The sequence below is a fragment of the Siniperca chuatsi genome, linkage group LG22, assembly GCF_020085105.1.
Source record: "Siniperca chuatsi isolate FFG_IHB_CAS linkage group LG22, ASM2008510v1, whole genome shotgun sequence".
Lineage (NCBI taxonomy): Eukaryota > Metazoa > Chordata > Actinopteri > Centrarchiformes > Sinipercidae > Siniperca > Siniperca chuatsi.
In genome coordinates this window covers 15,945,171-15,959,514 of record NC_058063.1, presented here as the reverse complement: position 1 = coordinate 15,959,514, position 14,344 = coordinate 15,945,171, and the positions used below count along the sequence as shown (strand labels likewise).

General features: G+C 38.9%; 1 protein-coding gene across 1 annotated transcript in view; it reads left to right on the top strand.

Annotated features, from left to right (window-relative positions):
* The first annotated feature begins 359 nt into the window (after positions 1-359).
* rin1b (Ras and Rab interactor 1b) overlaps positions 360-14,344 on the top strand; it is a 32,176-nt gene continuing 18,191 nt past the window's right edge. The window contains exon 1 of the mRNA XM_044184657.1: positions 360-601. The gene's annotated coding sequence lies outside the window, so the exon portion shown is untranslated. The remainder of the gene's footprint in view (positions 602-14,344) is intronic.

The window sequence follows — 14,344 nt, the reverse complement described above, 5'->3', positions numbered from 1 at the left end:
TATTAGCTGTTAATATTAGAGGTTATAGTTTATTGTGGCTTTAAAATGGTGTCTTCGAGGTATGTTTTTATGTATATAATCTTCATCATCGTAATTTCGTCCTTTATGGAGTTTTTATACTTTTTACTTTTTGGCACTGTAATATTGCTTAAAGTTTAGCTTCAATACGTCTGCAATGAATTCATTTAAATGTTATATTATACCAGAAACACGCTCTTTTATTAGATTTCTAATTGCCAAAAGTGGTCTTACTGACTAAATGATCCTTTTTCAGTGGCATAATGTGATTTAGTCTGTGTGTGTGTGTGTGTGTGTGTGTGTGTGTCAGAGTCAGGGAGGCGGGAGGGGGGGCACACAGTGTCTCTGCTGTGACTGTGTATCACTTCAGATGCTCAGACAGAATTAAAAATGCGCTCCTCCGCCTTGTCACCAGTGTTGTGCGCATTTTCTTGACAAGCCCGTGATTCCACAGCATGGTGCTCGGACTCAGAGGCTCATCACTGTCTTCATACATAACCATTAAAACTCTCTCGGACGCCTAGTTAGACGGCAGACCACGCACAGCACCGCGCAGCACCTGTCCCCACCTTCAGAGAAGAAGGTAAGTTATTTTTGAAGCGGAATTTGCGTTAAAAAAAGAAAAAAAAAACAAGCGCGACCGGTTGTCATGCTTAAAAAATAGACTCCATGAAGTAAAAATGCAGCGGGAGTTCCTGGAGAGTTGGCACATGCATGCTGGCTGCAGGCTGCAGTATCTGTATTAATATTTTCTCCTCCCTTTGAAGGTTTCTTTCTATTCTCAAATTCAAACGCGCGTTGGCGTTTGTTGTTTAACGTAGTTTCCGGTCAGCAGGGGACATCTAAGTAAACAATGCTGCTCAGTGATTCATGCATATGTGACATTCAAGCTCTGCCAATTAATCAATTAGTGATCAGGACAACTGAGGTATGACAGTGATGTCACTCAGGCTGCACAGTGCAGCCTGCCCAGAGCCAAAACAATGACTTGATTTAATTAAGAGAGAAGTTTTCAGTCTTCAGAAAGGAAAGCAATAAAGGAGTTTCTAATTGTTTCAGACTGGCATTGAAGACACAAAGTGTAGGTGTTCAAAAAACAACAACAAATAATTGCCAGCCACAGGTTTATGCTCAGGTTTTTTAGAGGAGCTGTTCTTCTTTCTGTGTGGCTTTCATTTAGGTTTAGGTGATGACTTTTGGAAACATCTGAGCGCTGTGATGCAGGTTTCCTTTTTTACAGAGAAAACAAAAGCCTTTAAGTTTGATTCTTTGCATACAGGAGAAGACGTTCAGTTTGGTTTTCCAGTTTCAACCTAAATCCAACACCCATGAGAAATATTTCAAACAACTAAAATCTGCTTTAGATGGGAACTACTGTCATGTATGCACCTTTACCAGCCAGAACAATGTTCAATTAGCCACTCAGACTTTTATTTTCGAGTATCTTGATCTCTTGTCTCCCCTCTGAGGGCAAAGGGAATGTAATCTCACACCATTGGACTGTTACATAACTTTAAAACTGAAGTGCCATCCTGCCTGCGTAGGAGTAGATGTGATGTTCCCACTTCCTTGCTGTTGTTTTGCTCGTTAATTCTGAGAGGCACATTACTGTAAGTGGCGTTTTTGTGACTTTACATGACTGCTGATTTTTGGGTTGGTTTTTTTAAAGGCAGATGAGGCCCCGAGCAGGACTGATTGCTTTACAAGTCCGCGCTGTGATTATGTAGCCTACCTACATAAAGTCTGTGATTGTTGAGTGTGGAATGACGAAGGTGGCATGACCAAATGTGTGTATATATTTATGCGTGTGTGTAGGGGGGCTGCATTCTGCCCTGTGTTGTGTAGGAGGAGTGTGATGTGCCCAAGCATGACGCTCAGAGCTTTTTGGACATAGTTCAGTCCTTTGCTGAGCAGCCTGTCCTCTGTGCTGGAAGTGGTGCGCAGACAGACACATTACTGTAACCTGACTCATGTATATGACAGGCTTCCCCCATCACTGCTCATGAATTGTGTCATCATCATGCAACACAACACAGAAACCGAAGCAATGAGAATGAGTTTCATTCCCGAAGCTAATGTCCACCATTTCGAAAAATCTGGATGCAACTCATATAAAATGATGGCTGGCATGCCAGAAAAACTCACTACAGTGAAGTGTTTCAGTTATTTTTCAGTTAAAGGCTATTTCTTAGATGAAAACTGCACTTTATAAATACAGACGAGTGACATCAATAGTTTCTGTAAGTATAATCTTATTATTGAAAACTGCTTATTTTAGGTCCTAAGACCGTCTCAAGAAGAGTTAAAAAAAAAGGAGATCTCTGTCACCTTATTAACATGGATATTAATTCACATTACCATGGGGTAACACTTTATTTTTTGGATATGTTACTTTCTTACTAATTTCCAGGACAGTTTCTCAATAATTTCCTTACTAAAATCTAGTATATAACTGTTCACTCCTAGGACATTTGCGGGAAAAGGGTTATGTAATTTGGTAGTATATGGGAGTGGGAGAAATTGTTCAGGTGGTACAGCTGGTAGATACTCGCCCATTATAAAGTTTTTGATAAAGAACTTAATGTGCAACATGTGTTTTCAGTCTGTTTGTAAATTAAAATAACTTAACTTCTGTAACTTATGTTAAAAAAAATATTTACTTGGTTACTTGTAAGTAAGTGGACCTTGGTAAGTTAAAGAATTGTTAAGAATCTCAATTATTAAGAATTTTAATGGCAGTTTATAAACCCAAATAATGAGTGGGCATTTACAAATCATACAAACTAAACAATTTGTCCATTTTTATAATTAGTATAATTAGTACCAAATTACATCACACTGTTTTGGGAAATTTAAGGTTAAGTCGTCTTTTATCGCATATTGTTGTGTTCATATTATATTTAATGCTGGGTTATGCCCCTTTTTTTACCCTTTCTTAATTTCATCCTTACCCTCCATTTACAGTCTTTATTTTTGTCTAACTGTTGTATTTTTGTCTTTGCTTTTATTGTCCTGCATACACAGGGCGTCCTTGCAAAAGAGAGCGAACGGCTCTCATTGGATCACCATGTATAAATAAGGGTAGAATGAAAAAATGTCCTAATTGTCCTAAAAGTTGCATACTAGAAACAAGGAAAATTTCTTATACCAAATATACTCCCAGCTCACTGTTGATATTTTGTAGCTCAACAGAATTCACTTTTTAGTTTCCAAACATCACCACTTTGGGTTCAGGTTCCAGCCTGCAGCCCTTTGCTACGTGTCATCCCCTCTCCCTCTCCCCCCTACTGCTGTCAATGTCCAATAAAGGCAAAATGCCCCCTAAAAATGTCATTCACTTAAAACACTTCTGTTTTATGGCGGTATGTTTCTCAGACAAATGGAGCAGTATTTTTAGGAGGCTTAACTTAACAAGTCTGGTGGATAAATGCTCCAATACAGACAATGTCAAGTGTAGCTACAGTGATTCAATGATACAGTATAACATCAAACATTTTGGTAGAATTAAAGAGTACTTCCTCGACAGAATAACTGTCAAAAAACCCGACACACCTGACTGACTGGAGTCAGATATCCCTTTCTGAAAAGCTTTGAGAAAGGTTTAAACATTCAAAAGAGCTGATAATAGAGCAGAACCTGAAAAGGAAGAGGAGAGCACTTCAGAGAGTACTGTAATCATGCAGGCTTTTGTCCTCTTGTGGTCACTCTAACACAATCTGAAAATGGAGGATGAAAGTGATTCCTCATTGTCATTGTCAAGACTACGCTCAGAAGATTCATAAAAGGGTGTAGAAAGCCTTGAGAAGCCTGGAAAATGAAATAATGTCCAGACGTTTAGCAAGATGCACAGAAAATCTTATTGGCAAAATGTTAAATATTTTGTGTGTTAACCCACTGTCCTGTCATGTGTTATCATGTTTTTTGTATGGAAAAAACATATTTAGCTTTTAACTGATCATATCTGATTTTGAGAAAAAAAAATCCTTGACCCCAAGGATGTAAACTAGGTCTCGAAAGGCAGTTAAACTGGAAGTTACCACAAAGTCTTGGACACCTGCGCTGCCCCTGATTTTGTAAAATATCTACTTGAAACATCCCAACAAAACTTTAAAAAGCACTCAGTTTTTCAAGAGGTATTATTCACACTCACTTATCGAAAACCTCTGACATTACCTAACAGTCCTTTACAAAAATAATGTTTTGTATGAAGAGCTCCTCATGCCGATCTGTCATTAGTCACACTGTGAATCACACAGTCATCCAGAGGTCAAAAGAGATCATAAAAGGCAGGATATGCGACATTAAAAATACTTTAATTCCCCCACAAGTATTGTTAAATAAATGTGCCTTAATTCGAATCCTAAGAGATGTTTACATTTCTCTGTCACGTAATTAGTTTTTTTCTTAAAAATGCGAATGTTTCCAAGCAACTGAGGCTAGTGTTCAGCATCCAATTTTATTAAAACAAGTGTTAAAACTCTGACAGCATGGTGAGATTATTCCAGTTGTTTTGTGTTTCGAGAAGTGACAGTAACAAGTGACAGCATCTTGGAAAAAGTTGTTTTTTAGTTTTCACACGGGAGACAAGTGGAAAGATTGGAACTAGATTGTTACTCTGGCAAGTTTTGTCTCGGCTTATTATGAGAATAATTTGATTTCAAAACTCAACGCTAGATTGGATGACCTGTTCAGATGGATGAATTTGGCATCGCAAGCCAAGTGCAGCCTTCACAAAAAAGCTCAAAAACATGGTGAGAAAAACAAGACTCAGTGATAAATATTCACAAGTTATTGCTTAATTAAAATAATCACCCAACAAAATAAAACTTTATTCAATCACCAATCAAAACATGACCATTATGCACCCATAGTCCACCCGACCAGGTGTTTTCACTTATGGTGGCTGATTAGACCTCTTCTTCTTAAGACTGTGTGGGCAAGTGCAGACTGACAGCTTCCTCACTCTCTTGTTAGTGTTGTTGCACCTGTTAGGGCGGGACAATATACACACATTTGTATTGTTATTAGTTCATAGAGTTTGGTGAGATCACGGTGACATCACGAACAGAGGTTCAATTAGCCGGAGTGATTGAAAATGCCTGCGTGGATGAAAAAAGGACGGCAAGAAATAAAATAAATTAACTGTTTAACAGTAAAAATCTATGTGATATAGTTTCCTGTATATGGACACTTCAATAGACCTGCAATAACTGATTTTTGGCCACTTGGGTGCAGCGGAAACAAGCTGTAAACACAACATTGACATATCATCACTTTTTAAGTTTATATAGCTAACGTGTTAGCTAATAGTTATCTATTTAAACATCCAGCCATTACGGAGCAACATTATCATTCATTTGGAGTCGTGTTTCTGGCCACCTGATGAATGTCCAATAGTCCAATATTCACTCTCTTTTAGCTGTTTTTGGTCTCCACCCACTCCTGTGGGAAATATCTGGCTCTTTAGCTTCTAAGTGCTCCATTATGTTCACTAGCTTGTTGCTAACTTTGTCTGTGTGCTGTTTGGTGTAGGGCAGGTAGCGTACAGTGAATTTTTAGAGCTTTTTTGCTGAAAACAATCGCCTGCAGAGACTGGAAACAGGTTGATGGAAGCAGAAAGAGTGAACCAAAATAGTGAAGTTACGACCAACCTGTGAGCTAAAAGATGCTAAACCACCCTGTAAAGCTGAGGGGAACTGCAGAATTTTCTGTGGATTTGTCACTATGGATGACCCTTTCACACTACACACAGTCATTTGATCCATTGTTAATATAAAAATATTGATCATAGCAAGATGAAGGCATATGATTTGGTTTGCAGGGGGGTGCATGCTATAAAGGTCCCCACCCAGATTCAAACTGGGGAAAGTTAGAAGGTTCATGTCTGAGACCACTAGGCCACCATGGCGATTTCTGCAAATCCCTGTAGTCGAAATTAATTTATTAGTTTATTAATTGAATTAACTTTAAGAGTTATTTTGTAAAATTAGTTATTTAAACCTGTTGTTGACACAAAACAGTGGAACAGTTATCAGTTTGAATAATTTATATGTGATGTTGCATACACCTGCCATATTGTGGTACAGTTTTCGTCAAAATCAGAAAATATCCACAGTAATATTGTGATAATGATTTCAACCATATTGGCCAGCACTAACTGAGAGCCTCACACTTGTAATTTGCTCATTTTGTGTGGGCCTCTGGTGGCACCTTTTTTGTTTTACAGAGTAACAGAGTGTTACAGAGTCAAAGCAAAGAGTCGATTCAGAGTTGGTTTAGTTCAGTTCAGTGTCACACTGCAGAAAAATCAAGGAAAGACCATTCATGGAGAAATATGAGACAGTTTAAAGATTTTATGACATCATGATGGATACTCTATAGCGTCTCTCTCGCTCTCTCTCACACACACACACACAAACACACACACCACTGGTCTGACAGAACTATTTGTGATAATGCCCATTCTGAATCACTGCACCAGTTAACCGATCTGCTTCTAAAATTATGAATATTCACAGTTATGCTAACAGTCCTTCTTCTCTCCTACAGCCCCAGTGTTACTTCTGACTCATACTAATGCCTTTGTACAACTTCATCACACACACACACACACACACACACACACACACACTCAAACACACACTCAGTAACACACAGCCTTATCACTGGTCCTGAGTGCCATAGCTACGGCGTTTTTGCAGCAGGCATCAAAACGGACACCTGTCATCAGTCAGCAGGCCTCTGTGCCCACTGTTGCCCCCTGCGGATACTTATAGCCCACAGCAATTATGTTGTTCCATTAGTCATCCTACGCATGCAGTGATGGGCTGCTAGCTATACTTAGCCACCGTCATGGTCATTCTTGTGCAAATGAGAGATTTTACAGACGGATGCTTGTTGTTGGCGTCAAACACGAAGAATAGAGATGAATAATAAGTATACAGTTGTTGTGTTGACAAAGTTGGCAGTTTGTTTGTGAGGAAACAATCACTGTTCATTAATGTGTGGTCAACCATTATTGTGCATGTTTGTCATGTTAGAGAAACTTGTTTTATAAGGTTAAAGTTATCTATTTACCTGTATAGTCAGTTGAAGTGCTTCCCCCTCTCATAGCTATTTTCGACTAGCTCAACATTTTTGAGAAGTTGCCTATTCTCTTTATTTTCTGTATTGTCGATGTTAGATGTTAGCTGTTAGCTGCAGCTATTTCTTGATGAACAACAGTTTATCCATCCGCCCAGTACTGTGTGGCATCTCCTCTGGTTGCCTAGCAACCTCACAGCGACAACAAACCTCCAGGAAGTTACTGTGCCCAGCTGTTGTTTGCAAGTTATACAGTTATAGCACGTAACTCCCAGTAAAATCACAAATTGACATTTTTACATTTCTGACAAGATACAAGATACAGTGCATAAATAAGTGAGCTTTAGAGCTGTTGGTAGGCGTATTTTTCAACTTTAGAGTAAGTGGAGTGGAGTGAGCCAGGCTAGCTTGGTTTCCCCCTGCCTCCAGTCTTTATGCTAAGCTAAGCTAATTGTCTCACAGTTCTATCTCTAAACTCGACACACAGACATCAGAGTGGTATCAATCTTCTGATCTAACTCAGAGAAAGAAAGAAATTGAGCATATTTCCCCAAATTTCCCCAAACTATCCCTTAAAATAAACCAACATAAAACAATGAATAATATTTTCTCTGAACTAAACACCTACATATCCAATGAGTCTTGCCTATGTTAATGCTGATGACATGACCCTGGTTGCCTGTCTGCAGGATGTTGCTACTCTCAGCACATCGACCACCATGCCACCTGGTTCGACGGCAACTTCCTTGACCGTAATGTCAGTAAAACCAAGAACAAGCTGACCCAGGTGGTCAACACGGCCAGCAAGATCATTGGAAATAAACAATTGCAACTCCAGAACCTATACAACTGGTCCATAACCAAAAAGGCAACCCAGCTCTATAATGACCCCACCCACCGCCTTCACTCATCATTCCAGCATTTGTTACCATCTGGCAGGAGACTCAAGGTCCCAAGCCAGGAAAAATGGTACAAGAAGTCATTTGTGCCCTCCGCTGTGGCCATTAATAATAATATATATAATAATATATCTAATATCTATATATAAAGTTACAATTCAAAAAGAGCTGATTAAGTGATTCAGTTTCTTTACAGCTAACATAAACATCAGTAAACTGTGACAAAAACATTAGCGGGGTATACAGTATGTTATGTCGGCTTTCTAGATGTTTATCTTGAACTGTATTGTGATGTTTGAATAGAGCTATTTACATCACAGAGAACTGTGTTAAAATGACAAACGGCCACTGTAACAGATTGCATGCATAAAATGGTTAAAGAAACCATCTTTGAGAAAACCCATTAGTTACAGAAGCTAGTGGAACTGAGGCTAGCCAGGAGAGGCGGCAGGCCTTTGGCTCTCTATGGTGGATAATTTTAAAACACAAAAACTGGCACAACTACCGTAGTTGGAGACTCTCCATACCCACTACTAAGAAACGTTGATCAGCTTGTTGGGGTGCACCTGTCATGGTTTAAAATGCAGAAGCACAAACTCAAGTTTTTTAATTACTAATTAGAACAAACACCAAGCTTCTACACCGACTTTGCCATCTTTGATTAGTTAAAAAAGGATTTCAGTTGCCTGTTGCCTCGGAAGAGACTTGACAGTTTGCACAAAGTTACAGACTGCAGCACTGACTGTGTATGGACATGTTATTCTGTGACTGGACTGCAAAAGTTTTAGTAAAGTTTGGGGTTTACTTCCTGAAGGAAGTGTCTGTTGATCCTTTCTGTCATAATAAGAGGTGAAATGTCTGTGTGCGTGTGTGTGAGATTTTAAATATGTTTTCTGACAGAATCATTGAGTCATTTCCTTGAGTGTAATTGTATGAGTAGGTTACAACTAAGTTACGTTTACAGCTTCCTGAATTTGATGCACAAAAGTGAAATAAGGAAAAACACACTTGACTGTAAAATCTGTTGAAAATTAGGGAGCTTGTTGATTAGTCTGAGGTACTGTAAACATGTAGACATGACAATTTTTATATATCATGTCGGATGAAAAGTAAAAGACAAAAAAAATCAAAGAATATACAAAGTAAGCAACATATTAAAAAATCTAAAATCTGTGAGAGAACAAAAGCGTATAAGAATATCAAAATGTATAACAAACAAGATGATAACGAAAACAAATGTGTGAATTTACAGTTGCTGGATATGTGCTTTGCATAACTGCCTGCTTATCAAAATCTCCAGATGGAAATACCTTATGCAGGATGTGACAGTGAACAAAGTGCACAACATCGCTGTCTGTTTTCAGTATCATTATCATTACATGTTTGTTGGCTGGAGGTTACATTTCGTGGAGAGAAATGTTGTGAAAACTCTCTGTTGCACCTTGGATGATGAAGCAGAGGCTTGAGATGGTCTGTAGCTGCATCAGCTCAGTGTCGAGGGGGTGGGAGATGTGGTGGAGGATTCGGTTTCCTCCTCGTCCTCCCTCTGCTGCTGTCTCAGGAGTCTCTGTAACTGTCTCTGGACTTATTTTGTTATGTTTTGTGTTTCTCTTTTTTCTGTAGATTACTGGCGAAATGTTATGTTCAGTACAGATGATTTATCACTGAGATATTTCCATTGCGGCTAAAATTAAGTTTATGAGAATACATCAACTGTAAACATCAGCAGCATTTTTAGTCTCAGTATTTTCGACTGAAGATCAACAATGAAGAAAAGGCAGGGATACTAATTTCTCCTCTGACTGTATCCTCAAGAGACCAGAATGCAATCCAGCTAGAAGATGTGTTGTCTTAAGTGTAAAGGGCAGTTTTTCTTCACTGGAAACCTGCACTGTATTGCTCTTACTACACACTCTTACATTATGGCTATATCCACCTACACAAAATACTGAAAACAAGTTCATGTGCATGTGTAGGCTGCTGAAAGTAATTCTGGGAAATGTAGGAAATCACTAACTTGGAGTAGAAGTAGAGGAGGCAGGTTGAGACAAAGAGAAAATATTAAAAAAGATAAATCGCCACACCTATCTCCAGGAATTTGTTGAAATTTACAGATTGAGTGATCCAAGGGTGAATTGTTCCCTTAAAGGACCATTTCATATTTTTATCATTTAAAATCAAAATCATGTAGGTACTGCTGATCATCGTCCAAAGAATTCCACATCTCTCAAATAGATTTTTACCTCTCAGGCAGCAATTGGTTTCACTTTAGTTTAGTATGAAACTCAATCTAAAAGAAACTTAAATTAATTAAGGTTGTCCATTGCGGTGTAAATTTAGGTACAGTTATATAAATTTTTTTTGTCAAAGTAAGATTACATTGTATGCTCTCAGTTGTTTTATATGTTGTATTGCATTGCAAAACAGAGTTCAAGCACAAGTTCTTTATTGTCATATGCACAACAATTACAGTGACGCATTTGTGGGAATGAAATTCTCATCTCAGACTTCCTCCAACAATGCTCTTACAGATGTGTATAAAAAACATATGAATTAAAAATCACGTTAAGTGAAAAAAAATATAATTAGAATCATAACACACAAAATAGTGCAGCAGCTAAGATACAGGAATATAATATAAAATATAATACCTAGGTAGCCTGGTGAGTAATAGTTAAATGTATAAACTGTAACGTAAACAGGTTGTGCAGTAATGTAGTAAATGCATATGCATAATGAGAACAGGTTGTAGACAGGTATGCATGTAAATATATATAAATAATATATACTGTCATGTGTACAGGTATAGGCAGGTAGTAATAAATATATATTCTGAGATAGAGCAGGGTGTTGAAAAACTCTTTCTTCAAGATTTGAAAGTCAGCTGCCAAAAACTGCTGCATTCATGAGCTAGTATATGGCGAGAAATCAAACCTTCAACAAATAAGTAAACATGGATGGAAGATGGTATAAATTTGGTTGTTATTTGCATTAAAAACAGTTGCAACTTGGACAGATAGAATGCTGTAACAACACAGAACGCTACTGCACCACCATGCAGTGGTTTGCATTGCAAAAGAAGCAGGTTAAATGTTTTCTTTGATTACCTATCTCAGGCAAGTTTCACATTTCTACAAGCTGATCTTTACCCCTTTGAAATGAATGGAAACCAGTGTAAAGATCAACTTCATTGTCAGATCGATGTATTTCGTGGCCTTTATGAGCATTTTACAAAGAGCATTTAAATAAGTTAAAAGGAGTATGAAAAAAACAAATAAATTAAACACAACCAATCATATACATAACTGAAGACGCTTTAAGACTGCTTTTCCTTCTCCATGCACTTTGCCACCTCAGTCTGGATGGTTCGAGTTTATTTCGGGCTCCACTGGAAATCTCCTGCAAGCTCCTTCACCTTGCAGACACTGAGCTGGTTCTCCACGCAACACCTGACAAAACTCTCCACCAGACTCATGTTCTCATGTTCAAAGCTGTCATCGAACATCTGGAGGTGGCACCATGTGTTGTGATTGTTCAAATAAGGTTGAAACCATTGGACCCTTGGGGGCGCCACTGTGCTCTGTGCTTCTCTGTAACTTGATGGGACACTAGTCTGGAGGTGGACAAATCTGGACACCATGATGTTGTCCATCTGCAACAGAATGAGCTTCTCGCTGAGCAGCTTCTCACTGTCAGTGATCTCTCTCGTCCTACACTGTTCTCCTGAAAATTCAAAATCTGTGTTTTTATCATCCTCCTCTTCAGCTTCATTTAGGTCAATTTAACTTCTGCTTCACCTCCAGTCCTGAAAGCCTTCTTTTTAGTCTTGAATCTCTTCTAATCAAGGATTTGTCATATGAAAAATTTTATATCTGATCTGATAAACAGATGCATAACACTATGGCCTGATGAGTGACGGCTGGCGATGTTTTCTACGTAATTCATACCTCCATTTATTCTTAGGCTGCACAAATTATTATCTTGTACAAACACCTTGAAAAGCTACAGGACAATGCAATTCAACACTGATACCTACAACACGTGTTGTTTTCTCAGATCTGCTAAAAGATTGTCTTCTGTGTTTGAGTCACTCCATCACTCTGTCATCACTCGCTCAGCCAGCATGTCGGTCAGTCCTTCTGTCCAGTTTTTGCATCTGTGTTCAGATTTCTTTCCGAATTTCTCATCTTCTCTGCAAAAAGGTGTAAACTACTCAGGTTTTCTCTAGCAGCTAGTCAACATTTGCACAATAAAATCTAATGCCCCCTTTCCGAAATACCCATTAGCAGCCTGCTGATTTTTGGCACTATAAATGCTCACTCCAGTTTTGCCTGTACAAGCCCATTCCCCCTGTACTGAGCCTGTCTCCCAGAAGAGGGAACGTAATTTAGGGTTTTCTGAAACTCCACTTTCTTCTACAACTCCCCACAGATTCTCACTACTGAGCTCAGCACTCCTTTCCCTCCCTCTTCTCCCTCCATCCCCCTTCAAACAAGTCTTGCCCTAACTGTCTCTTTATCTACTTGTTAAGTGCTCAGTGTGTTCAGCAGCATCAGATTTTTCTGGTCTATCCTGCTGGGTTCCCAGCTGCTGCTGCTGCTGCTACTGCCCTCAGGTGCAAAAACACCTTGTTAGATATACGGTGTTCGTCTCCTTCAGCTTATTACATTTCCAGTCTGCCAGCTTGAACTGCTGTGCTGCAGGCTCACTGAAGATGTGATTTCCTTACCCAGCTTTAATTCTCAGTCCGGGCTTTTCTCTTCTCTTTTCATCATTTTATCTTTTATCTTTCTCTTCTGGTTCTCCCTCTCTCTGTGTGTCTCTCTTTCTCTGAGGGAAATTACATAAGTCTTTCTGTGTGTGTGGGCAGCGTTGCATTTTATGTAAGGTGAACCTGGAAATGGCTAGCGAAACACTAGGGTCTTGCTCTCTGTTTTTTTCCCCTCTCTCTCTCTCTTTGCCTGTCTTACAGCCTTGTGTGGTTGGGTCATCGGACTGCGGATCTGCGTGGTGGTTGGCTCCAGATATGCACTCTGCAGGCCCACTCAGAGCCACACTCAAAGCTTATTTTTTTAAAGCACACCTTGAAATAAAAATATTTGACTCCTAATTTGAAGATGATGATGCTTGTTGACTTGTAGTGCTCATGTGAATACTGTGTGTTTGAAGTGAGGAATGTCTGAAGTGTATCTTTGACAGATAAAACAGCCATATCTATTTGCCTTTATCTATTTGCAACTGACAGTTCGCTAAGCAATGCCCCCTTAGTTACTGTTGCTACGCCTGTCAAACTTTCCATTCTTGACAGTGACAGAAAAATCTGCAGTAATTTCTGAAACAATGGGACTTTGATTTCACATAGAAGTAAACAAAAGCAGGCTTCTCATTTCGTCGATTTTGTCGGCTGAAGTGACAATTGTCGTTAGCAGATTTTATCAGCTGTAGCTAACTAGCGTAAGCGAAGGCTAACGCAAAACCTCCATGAGCTGGTTTAAAAAACCCCAGATAACTTTTTTGTTTCCAGCTGACTGACATTTTAAAACAATACCCTATAAAGGGGTCTTAAATATGCACCCAGACTGCATACATTATCATGTACATGATAATGCTAAAAGAGATTTGTTCCAGGCAAAAAGTCAGCATCCTCACCTCCATGTCCTGTAGAAGTTGTTTGTGTATTTCAGAGCTAGTTACTAATATTATAGTGCTGTATTATAAATGAAAATGTAATAAAACAAAATTTAATTTGTTCTAACATAACCCTTGAATGGTTTCATTGTTTATTACAGAAAAGATAGACTAGCTTTACAGTATGCTTCACCTGTGTAAGACAAAAGGATTTGAGGATGAGGAATAAACAGTGAGTTTGGCTATTGCTATCTAACACAAGTTTGGCTGGAGTTACTTGAGCGTAAACTTCCCCAAACCAAATAAAGAACAGATCCTTCCTCTAGCCTGATATAGTAGCATGGCTTGGCTCCCACAGAGTGGATGTGTCAGCCCTGATCAGGTATTTTTCTAACCTAACCTGTAAACCTACAAAATAACGTACGTAGATAGCTAATAACATGCCCCTTGTCTTTGGAAGAAATGTTAGGTTACTACTTGCCCAAGTGTGTTAGCATACACTCAAGTCACAGCGGCAACCATCAGTTTGGGTTTTTCAAACATCGCCGGTTAATTGTCTTATAGAGAAACAGAGTGCATATTGGCCCCGAGAGGAGGGGGGAGTTATGTAACAAGTGGCAGGAGGTGAAGAAAAATGTGAAAAATTCAAATGTGTTACTGAATGAAAACAATATTCATATTGCTTCCTCTAATGCCACTGAAACAGGTTGCTGCAT